This window comes from Corvus brachyrhynchos, unplaced genomic scaffold (genome assembly GCF_000691975.1).
Source record: "Corvus brachyrhynchos isolate BGI_N302 unplaced genomic scaffold, ASM69197v1 scaffold223, whole genome shotgun sequence".
In the NCBI taxonomy this organism is placed as follows: domain Eukaryota; kingdom Metazoa; phylum Chordata; class Aves; order Passeriformes; family Corvidae; genus Corvus; species Corvus brachyrhynchos.
This window is the reverse complement of record NW_008237174.1, coordinates 91,430-100,301: the sequence shown is the minus strand read 5'-3', so window position 1 is coordinate 100,301 and position 8,872 is coordinate 91,430. Positions and strand designations below refer to the sequence as shown.

Sequence of the window (8,872 nt, the reverse complement as noted above, 5' to 3'; positions counted from 1 at the left end):
CGCATGACCGTGGGAGAGCCATTCCTGCCTCCTGGAGGCCTCTGGATTGGAGTTGGGGTGGTGTGGTCACTGCCCCACTGCTGCACCGAGGGGGTCTCCTTCCTCCCTCAGCTTCCTGCTGTTTCCTTAGCTTTCCCTATGGAAGTTCAACATTTCATGGTGCTTTTAGGAAGAAGTATTGTGGTTTTGAGCTCTGAGGCACTTTCCAAATTCTCTGCACCAAGGGTTTGCTTTTAAGCAGCAAATCTTGGCTGACACCTCCTTTAGGAGCAGAGATGTTTGGTGCTGGCTTGCCAAGAAAGCAAAGTTGGTTTTTTTTTAACCTGAGGTACCTCAGGGTCAGCTGAGCAGTGTTTGGGATATTTTTCCTACCCTGACAAGGGATTTAAGGACTTTGGTCAGGGGGAACATCAAGTGTTCACAGCCCCCAGTACAGAAATCAGTCTTGGCTTCAGAATCTTACAGGATTTTGGGATAAGTGAGCATTTTATCTGTCATTTTAATAAAATTCAGAACTCCTTGTGGTTTGAGTGTGCTGTGAAATCTGTTGGGAGCTGAACACTCGGTCCTCTGTCCCTGTCATATCGCTGAGGAGGTGAGGAGCTCGATATGGTCACTAGTTTGGGGGCAGAGGCTGTTCTTGGCCTCGGTGGTGCCTTGTGCTGGCCCTAAGCCAGTTGTGGACTCCTCAGGTGCTGCTGACAAACAGATGAATCAAGATGGGGTGGGAAACTCCCTCCTGGAAAATGCTTTTATCCCAGTTGAAAGGCTGCAGCAAGTGTACATTTTTGGGAGGCTTGTGTGCACCTTCCCCTGGCAAAGGCCACTCAGTCCCATCCCTCCTGGCCACGTTTCAGGTGACAAACCCAGGCAGGAGCAGATGGCCCTGGAGCTGTGGCTGTGCTCTTCCCTGCCTGCCTCGGAATCCGACAGCGAGACATCCAACTTTTCTCCCTGCTTATTTCTGATCTACGTTTCTAAATTCCCTGTGCACACGGGTGTGTTTCCAGATGGCTGCTTCTATGTTTTTTCCTCTTCCATTTTCACTGGGTTTGATGACAGCAGCGATGAGTTAAAATAACACTGGGCCTGATCACAGTCTGATTGTGCAAAACTGGTTTTCTTAAAGTATTTGAGAGGTGAGCGGCCCTCAGTCATTCCTTAAGCTATGTATTTCCATGTGGGTATTTCAGTTTTGGCATGTTATAAATAGCTCTTAGATGTGTAAGTAAAATTTTTTTCACTTACACGCAGTGAAATCTGCAGACAGAAAACAGCATTATTGAAATTGCACTAGGATCCTTTCTGCACTTACAAAGCAGGTTTTCAGGGGGTTGGCAGTGGCCGTGTTGGACTCTGTAAGTGACAGTGGCCCACCTTGTGCTAGAGTGTGACTGAAAGAAAAAACGAATGAAGCACTGAATGAACACACAAAGCTTTTCCTGCAGTGCTGCTGGACCTACTAATTAATCCCTTAAGCAGGTGTTTTTCCTACTGCTGGATGATGCTGGGTGACTTCTGAAGGAACTCTCCCATCTCCCCACGAGAGGGCAAAGCTGGGGGAGCCTTAACTTGTGCTCAAACAAGTGCTGAGTACAATAAATGTTTTTAATGTGGAACCTTCTCCCTTAACAATTACTTCCCGTTCTTTTCAAAAACCAAACCAAACTAAAAACCCTCAACAGAAGTGGATGATGGACATAGAATTTTTTAAAGTTCGTTCCTTCATTTGAACCCAGCGTCCTGAAATCGGCTGAGCAAATACTTGCATTTCAGAAAATGATTTTTAGTGACACCAAGCTGAGCCAAAGCTCCAAGATCACCTTAAAGGATTGAAAGGGATTTGAGAGGCTCAAACAAACTGTCAGGGTTGCTGTTCAAGGTCCACTTTTTCCCAGACTTGCTTTTCTTCCCCTCGGATGTTCATGATAAGGAAATAGTGGTATCAGCAAAAGATTATTTTTAAAAAATCAAAGTCATTGAAAAGGGATTTTGAAATAAAACTCACTCTGTGTTACAAGTGTTGTTCATTCTTCTGCAATTTTACCAAGTCAGGAATTGAATGGATTTTGCCTTCATGCCTGCACTGGCAGGTGTGGTGTGAGCTACCTGCAGTGGTTTCATGTCTGCTTGATTTATTTTGTCTTTTTAATCCTGAGCTTCCCTTGCTTAGGAGAACTCAGCCATATCCCATCACATTTAAATAGCAATCTAAGAGAGCAAACTCTGCCAGCTCCAATATGTGGCTTTATAAAGTGCTGGACAAACCTGCCAGTGAGGAAATGGCTGTTGGCCAAAATGCTTTTTTATCGTATTCAAATACTGCAAGGGTTAACATTTTTCGCGGAATCCCAGATTGGTTTGGTCTGGAAAGGACTCATCCAGTTCCACCTCCTGTCATGAGCAGGGATACCTTCCACTAGACCAGGCTGTACAGCCTTTGCCAGTTCCAAATCACCTTTTGGGTCTCTTTGATGGCTTTCTGTTTGTTTCTCTGTGCTCAGGTGACAGAGGCCACTTTCCTCATGCCAGATCCCATCTGACATGGGGCACCTGAGCCCTTCTGCAGGGTCTTGTGCAAGAGCAGAGCTGGAGGGTGGGATCTTGCTTTGGAAGCAGCCAAAAGATTTTATCTCAGCTTCAGCATAAGATTGTATCTATTCCTGGAAAAATAATGAACGTGAGCAGAACTGGATCAGAGTTGGAACATTAGTGGGACTCAGGAGAGTGTGCAGGATGGAAACCAGGTGGTTTTACGTGCCCACCTCACGCCATGGTGCTGCACAGCTCTGGGACGTGCCTCTTTCCTGGCAGCGTGAGCTGCTCTTCCCGGCAGGAACGAGGAGAGCAGGAGGGGAGATCTGAGTATTGATCTGTGTGTGTGGCTGAACCTCCCCCTGCTGCACTCCTGTGCTGATTCAGGTCCCAGGCTGAGAGGTGGAACTGCTTTGAGCCTCTCCCAGGTGTAGCTGCAGGGATGGCATTTTGGATAGAGCAATGATGTCACCTGTGTTACAATGATGTCACGTGGTAGAGTTTGTTTTCAAAACCCACAGAAACATATCCTGGCAGTTCTCCTGTTTTCTTACCGAAGACCAAGGGAAGTGTCCTAAGTGCAAGAGTGTGCTCCAACTCCAAACTCCAAAAACCCACAGACAGGTTTTGTCCCTTGTCCCTCAGGTAGCGTGCTAGAAAGCAGGGATGCTGAGCCCCATGGCTGAAAACCTGGGAGAAGACGACTTTGTAGTGTGAATTTGCTTCCAGGAGATCTGCCTGCCAGCCCAGGCTGTGGCACAGGGATGTTGGCCCTTCTGGCCAGAGAGGAAGATGGGTGTGACATGCTGAGCTCTGCAAGGAGTTGAGAGAGTTTCACTTCCCTTGGTGCTCATGACAGAATTACTCACTCTGAAGCAGAACAGCAGCAGGGAGGGAGTTTGTGGGGCTGCAGATGGGAGCAGGTTTTTTTGTCACAATTTGCATTCCTAAATGATGTCACAGCGGTGACTTGTCCAGATCTTCTCCTTCTGGTGACTCACAGCCTCCAGCCTTGAGAGTTTTAGGCTAAAAACTGACAGAGAGGAGGTTTAGATTTGATATTAGGACAAAATTCTTCCCTCCTGGCACAGGGTGCCCAGAGAAGCTGCCCCATCCCTGGAAGTGTCCAAGGCCAGGTTGGATGGGGCTTGGAGCACCCTGGACTAGCAAAAGGTGTCCCTGGCCACGGCAGGGGGTAGAATGAGATGGCCTTTAATGTCCCTTCCAACCCAAACCATTCCATGATTCTATGATAAAAAACGTTGGTTAATGTGCTGGAGTAGATGGGTCAGGGGGGTTTATTGCTTTCAATGGTTTATTTTATTGTACAGTACAAAAAAGGTCAATTTATCCACACTTTTGGCAATCCTATGGGAAAAGTTGGAGCAGCTCCTTCAGGTCTAACTGCAACCAAAGTCCAAACTTGATGAAAGCAACCTGGTTGTGGGGCTTCCCAGCCCTTGAGGAGATCTAGGAGGAAAATCATGGAATCCCAGGATGGTTTGGGTTTGAAGGAACATTAAAGCCCATCTTGTTTCACCCCCTGCCAAGGGCAGCGACACCTTCCACTATCCCAGGCTGCTCCAAGCCCCATCCAACCTGGCCTTGGACACTTCCAGGGATGGGGCAGCCACAACCACTCTTGGCAAAAGATCAGAGGCATTTTCTGGCTTTGGGCACTGGCTTCTCCTGCAGAGGCCGTTCTCTAGAGCATCTCGGCTGTCTGGGATCATAAGGGAGGGGATGCACTTGGCTTCCAGTTGCTCAGAAATACCAGGTGCTCCAGCACCCAACACGTCCAGGCTCTGCTGTGGAGACCGTGTGATCCGGATGCTGTCCCGCTCTCCCGGGAGCAGATTCGCCTCAGCCTCGTGGTGGTGGATCCCGAGGAGCCCTCAAATGCCAGCCTGGGAACGGCGGGTGTGTGACAGCTGCGAGCGGTGCCGGAGCCCGGCCGCAGGGCGGGAGCAGGGGGGAAATGAGATCCCTCCGGCAGCTTTCCCTCTCCAGCCGCTTCCTCCTCATTTACAGGCCGAGGAGGAAGAGCCGTGACCGCGGGTGGAGCTGCCCGGGCTGGAGCTCCCTGCGGGAGCCTCACCCGCAGCTTGGGATCTGGGAAGGGGCTGTGGCCGAGCCACTGACCAGCTCCCCTCTTCCCTTCCTGCCCTGTGCTCTCGGGAACATGGGTTTGCTTCCCACTAAAACCTTTCTTCTGAGTCCCATAGAGGAAATGGGCACCTTTTGGGGACTGAGGGGTCACAGGTGGGATCCCCTATGAAGTTCCTGCTTTGGGGCTCCTGACTGGTGTTTAAGTTTTTGATCAAATGTCCTCCAAGCCCAAAGACATAATTTTCTCAATTGTTTTTGCTGCAGTTCAGCTGGATCCCTGTAGGCTTGTTGCATGTTGTCAGTCTGGGGGTTATTGTCTCCCCCCTCCTCCCCAATCTCCCACAGCCCCAACTCCTCTGGTGTTGGCAGCCAGCACGATGCTGCAAGGGTGGGTGAGCAAGCCCAGGGCTCTGCTCAGAACAGCCCAGAACTAATCCTGGCTTCAAAGAAGTCTTCTTTGAACCCTGCTATCCATCAGAAAACCTGTCAAGAGCTAGGAGATTCCTGACAGCTGGGAATATATAGAAGAAATTCTTGGCTGTGATGGAGGTGAGGCCCTGGCACAGGGTGCCCAGAGAAGCTGTGGCTGCCCCATCCCTGGAAGTGTCCAGGGCCAGGTTGGACGGGGCTTGGAGCAGCCTGGGCTAGTGGAAGATGTCCCTGCCCATGGCAGGGGGTGGAATGGGATGAGCTTTAATGTCCCTTCCAACCCAAACCATTCCTGTGATTCTGTGGAATGGGGGAGAAAGGCTGAGCTTGGCTGTGGCTAAATGTGTAATTGTGGAGAAGGAGGAGCCAGGAGTGTGGGCAGCTGCTGGAGTGGGGGAGTCGTCCCAGAGGAGGGTGCTGGGCCTCCAGGGGCTCCCAGACACACAAGTCACTGCAAAACCAGAGCCTGGAGCTTTAGTGACTGATGCAAGAGCTGGCACGTGCCTTTCCTTGGCCCCAGGAGCAGCAGGGAGGTGGTTTGGCCACAGCTTGGTTGAAAAGATGGTTTTGAGGCTGATTATAAATCCTTGATTTTCGTCCCTTGGTTTCCCCTGCAGGAGGTGCCCCGGGGGGAGCTGTGCTTCCTGCAGAGCTGCAGTCCTGCTGCAGCACCAGGGCTCTGTGAGCCCACGCTCCTGGACAGCAAGGCACCCTCCTGGGATGGGCCTCATCCCCAGCTACCCCCTGGGGTTAAACTGCGTGGATTGCCATTGGGAAATTCCGCCAGATGAAACTTCAGAGCTCAAGTTTAAACTTCAGGCATCGAGCTGTCCATTTTAGCTTTTCCCTTTTGCCCGTAGAACAAATTCTGTTTTCTTTTTTGTGTTCAGAGTTCCTCTTAAATTAAAGGCAACTACTGCTGCTGGCAGCTCCTGAGATACAGGAGACCTCAAGCTTCCCTTGTTTTATCCAGAGCAGGTGGTGTGATAAAATAAAACAAAACAAAACAAAACATAATAAAATAAAATAAAATAAAATAATGGTGCTTTGCACCATCATCCCTTGCAGAACCACTTGTTTAATTCTGGCCGGTTCTCCATCCCAGTGGGAGTCAAGGAAGCCCATGGAGAAACATTTCTGTTTCCCTTTTTCCCTACTCACCAGGTCCTGCTGCTGTGTGAACCGTGAGTGACCCTTCTGGTGCTTCCACTCGGGAATAAATCACATTTCCTGCAGGAAAACACATGTTCAATAATGAGGTTGCTGTTTCCCCTTTCCCAAAGGTCCCGTGCCTGGTGCATTCCAGGAGAAACTGGGAGCCTGCCCTCTTGTCACAACTTTGCTCTTGGGTTGTGTTTGACAATTTGAAGGTTGTTAAGGGAAAAAGATGGTTTGGAGGAAGAGGAGGTGGGAGGAACGGAAGAAGCTCACTGGATGTAAAACCATAAGGGGATTCCCAGTCCTCTCCTACAGCTGCAGGAATTGCAGCTGCACGTAGACCCATCTACTCCAAGCAGCTGAATCTCCTTCAGTTTAACCCACCTGTGCCACTGAGCTGCACCGGAGCTTCCTGAAGAGCTGATCAGAGCAGCAGCTCTTGGCATCTCAATCCCTGTCGCTTCCCTGCGCTGATCTTAAAAAATAAATTACTCCCTCTCAAAGCACACATCAAATCCTTACCGAGAGGGCTGGTTGGGGGTTCGAGGGGAGGAAAAGGAGGGGACCAAGCAGCAGCTTCAGGACGTTTTCAGAACCATCCGGCTGCAGGATGTGGGGAAAGTGTGAAGAGCAGCAGCAGCTCTGCTGCCGATGCCCCAGCGCGGAGCCGCGGGCTCAGCCCGAGAGCGGAGCTGCTTTCCAGGGACCCCGGGGTGGGGGAAACCTGCGTGGGCTGGGCAGGGGCTCTGCCAGCCCATGGTGCTGCTGGGGAGGGAGCGGGGTTACACTGGCGTGGCTTTGGGGATGGGCTGGGGGCAAAGCAGGGAATGAAGCAGGTTGTTTCCTCTCCCAGCTCCTGCTGGGCTGCAGGAGGAAGCTGGTTTGACCCTCAGGGCATCACCTCGATGGTGGCACCACAAGAAGGAATCTCATCAGAAGGTCTCCCAGGAGCCTCCTGATCCAGAGAGCAGAGCTGAGGATGCCCAAGTTTTGCAGCTCTGCCAGCTCCTGTGTCTCCAAGCACCAGGTGAGGGGGTTGACTGTGGGCTCGTGGCAGGGCTTGGGATGAGGAGTTGGTGGTCATCAGCTGAGCTCAGCCTTTCGTGTGCCCTTGAGCAATGCCCATGGGAATTTTGCCCTGCTGTGAGCTTCTGCCACTCCTGTTCGCTTCTCTCTTCTCCTTCTTGATTTTTATACGTCAAACTTCCTTGAAAATGGAGGAAATGAAACCACAGGGCTTTTTTGTGAGTGACATGGGAGAGGTCAGCCTCCTCCCAGAGAAGAAATGAAATTTAGGGGGAAGGCAAGAAAATCATCTCCCTGGCCATTTGTGCTGGTTTTGGGAGTTTGGGGGCCACGTGGTCTGGCAGGGAGGGGGGACCCTGGCTGGGGTGTCCCTTGGAGGGGGTCTTGGTGTGCTGCAGTGACACAGTTCACTCCCGACTCTGCAAATATCCCACTGGCACCATGGAACATGTGGCATGTGGAGCATGGACATGCTGATCCCAGACAGGGTCCTGCTGCAGGGCTGGTGCCTTTCTCCACAGCTTTGAACCCTTTCCCAGCTAGGTAGATCTGGGCAAAAGTTTTCCTCAGAGGCTGGATTTGCTGGGGACTTGGGGGTGCATGAGACCTGGGGTGTGGAGATGGAGAGCAGGGGTAGATGGGGGTGAGGAGGAAGGAGATGTCCCTCTTCATATTGCCTTGGAAATGTGGATCTTTGTTTCCTGGCAGCTGCAGGAAAAGCCATTTCCGCTGACTTTCACACAGGGACTGGCACTCAGGAGGTCCCTGTATCCGGGTGGTTCTGACTTGTGCCCTGGGTGCTGGGCTTGCTAAAGTTCTGAGCAGCCCCAGGACACCCAAAGATCTGGGGGCAGAGGGATAAGAGCATTCTGAATCTCACTTAGACAATGTGAGGGACAGGCACTGGCATCCCAAAGCTGTTGGGGACTCAGCACCTGGGACATATCCAGCCTTGGCTTGGGATGCAACAGGACATAACACAGAGCACCTTCTTCCCTCATGGGACGCGTGTCCCCGGACTCCTCTGGAACCCCTGAGCTGGGCGCTGGAGGCAAGAGGGGTCTGGAGGGACACAATGGGAATAGGTGCCGTGCAGAGGTGGCATTTCTCCACCCCGCAGGATCGGTGGCATGGCTGTGCAGGACAGCACCACTCCCAGCCGCCATCTCTGTGGCCTGAAACCTTGAGGAAGGCTTCTGCTGCTGGAGCTGTGCAGAGGAGTGGCCGTGCAAGGCTTGTCCCCGGGGCTGGCTCGTCCCTAGGAGCGGCGTGACCCCGGTGGGGCTGGTTCCCCCTGTACCCTCGCTGCCTGCTGGGCCCCGCGGTTCCTCCTTGCCGGGGAGCCGTGTGCGGGTGCATGAGCCAGGCCGGGAGTGCTGAGATCAGTAAGCGAGAGCCGGGCCGCGCTCGCTGCCTCCATGTGACTGCAGTTTCCGTTGGCTCCTTCCGCAAAGGCTAAATTGGTGCTCGGCGAGAGGGCGGTGGGACACGGCCCCGGCGGGTGGCACCCGGCCCCCGCGGGTGGCACACGGACCCCGCGGGTCACCCCCACCCCGGCCCCGGCAAGCCCCCTGAGCGCAGCTGAGGGGCCGCAGGATGGACCGTGGCGAAGCCC

The 8,872-nt window shown here is 52.5% G+C and overlaps 1 protein-coding gene across 2 annotated transcripts in view; it reads left to right on the top strand.

The window, feature by feature from the left end:
• The first annotated feature begins 6,901 nt into the window (after window positions 1-6,901).
• Window positions 6,902-8,872, top strand: part of NRROS (negative regulator of reactive oxygen species) — a 5,844-nt gene continuing 3,873 nt past the window's right edge. The window contains exon 1 of one of the 2 annotated variants that reach the window (XM_008629512.2): window positions 6,902-7,258. The gene's annotated coding sequence lies outside the window, so the exon portion shown is untranslated. Of the gene's footprint in view, window positions 7,259-8,684; window position 8,872 lie in introns of those variants that run through there. The other variant, XM_017728730.1, reaches the window with a different exon arrangement.